This window comes from Octopus bimaculoides, chromosome 15 (genome assembly GCF_001194135.2).
Source record: "Octopus bimaculoides isolate UCB-OBI-ISO-001 chromosome 15, ASM119413v2, whole genome shotgun sequence".
Taxonomy (NCBI): domain Eukaryota; kingdom Metazoa; phylum Mollusca; class Cephalopoda; order Octopoda; family Octopodidae; genus Octopus; species Octopus bimaculoides.
In genome coordinates, this window is record NC_068995.1 from 4,217,348 (window position 1) to 4,219,393 (window position 2,046).

Consider the following 2,046-nt stretch of genomic DNA (forward strand, 5'->3'; position numbering starts at 1 on the left):
AGGAGGAGGAGGAGGAGGAGGAAGAGGAAAAGGAGGGGGAGGAAAAGGAGGGGGAGGAAAAGGAGGGGAGAATGAAGGTAGACAGGTTGAGAGAGAAAGAGAGAGAGAGAGAGATTTCAAAGTGTGTGGGAAGGATTGAATAAAAAAAAGTGTTAAGTTAGAAAGATGCTCACGGAAGGAACACACACACACACACATTTATATTCATGCATAGACACACCGACGGATAGACAGACAGATAAATATACCTGCAGACAGACAAACAAACTGAGAGGCAGATAGACAGATAGGTAGATAGATAGATAGATAGATAGATAGATAGATAGATAGATAGATAGGTAGTTCAGGGGAAAATTAATTTTCACAAGCTGAGAGAGAAAGTGAGAGACAGGAGAGAGAGAGGCGGAGACAGAGATGGAGAAAGAAATAACAATAAAAGTTAAAAGGAAGACGATGCAAAGGAGAAGTCGTTGGCGTGGAAAGGAAAAAGGATTGTGAGAGGGAAATGAGTAAAAACTATACAAAAATGAAGAAAGGCAGGTTGGCAGGAGCAACAGGATGGTAGAAAAGCTAGATAAATGTGAAGAGATGAAGAAACGAAGAGGATGATGGGAAACGATCGTCTGCTAACTGATTGTAAGTGTTAGAGTGAGGTGGTAGAAGGATGCAACTGACGTGTAAAAGAGTAGGAGGTGGTCAAGAATTATGATAGGAATGTGTCCTGTGTGTGAGAGAGAGTGTGTGTGTGTGTGGAAGCTTGTGTTGTGCGTGTGTTGATGTATTTGGACTGCGTGTGTGTGGCTATATATTAATGTGTGTGTGTGTGTGTGTGTGTGTGTGTGTGTGTGTGTGTGTGTGTGTGTGTGTGTGTGTGTGTGTGTGTGTGTGTGTGTGTGTGTGTGTTTGGATGAGATTATGTATGTTATGTGTTGGTGTATGTGTTGTGTATATGTGCGTATGTGTTTTTGTCTGTATGCATGTTCGTGTGAGAGTTTGCGTATGTGTGTGTCTGCATGTGAGGTTGTATGCATGTGTGTGTATATAATTTTGTGCTTGTTCGTATGCGAGTTTCTGTACTTGCATGTGTGTGTGTGTGTGTGTGTGTATTTGTGTATGTGTTTGTTTGTTAGTGAGTATGTATTTGAGTGTATATGTAAGTTTATGTTTATGAGTGAGTTTGTTTGTGGATCTGTGTCAGTTTGTGTATGCGTATATTTAATATATATATGTGTGTGTATATGTGTGTGCGAGTTTGCGAGTTTGTGTAGTGTGTAAGTATAAGCGGATGAATAAGTGTGTGTCTGATAAAGTGGTTTTGTGTGTCTTCATTACTTTAATGGAGTGTGTGCGTGTGTTTGTGTGCGTGTTTGTGTGCGTGTTTGTGCGTGTCTGTGGTTGAATTTGTAGGACTTTTTACTGGAGGTGAATTCATGTATAAAGGCCTGTGCGTGCATGTGTGCGTGCATGTGAGTGTGTATGAGCGTGCGTGTGCGTGTGCGTGTGTGTATGTGTGAGTTTGTATATGTGTGTGTTTGTGTGTTTGTTTTAATGCCAGATTGCGTATGTAAGTTGGTTTTCTCAGTTTGTGGTGTCTGTTCGTGTATGTGCATATATGTGGGTGCGCGCGCGCGTGTGCATCGGTGTGGGTGCGTGTGTTTGTATATGTGTGTTTGCGTGTGCAATGAGAACAGTGCAGGAGAATGAGAAAAATGAGAAAATGTAGATGGCGGAAAAAAACAAAGAGGAAAAGTGGGGAAAGAGACATAGAGAGAGTTCATGAGTGAGTAAGATAAGGGGGGGGGTTAGCTAAGGGGAGGTGTAATATAGAACAGTATAATGGAGGGAAAGCGAAGGAGAGAGGGAGAGAGAGAGAGAGAGAGAGAGAGAGAGAGAGAGAGAGAGAGAGTGTGTGTGAGAGAGGAATGAGAAATTTTGAGAGATAAAGAGGGGGTGAAAGTGAGAGAGAGTAAGAGTAAAAGTGGAGGGAGGGCAATTGAAAGACGTAAGGTTAAAGAGAGGGAGAGGGGGAGAGGAAGTGGAAGTATT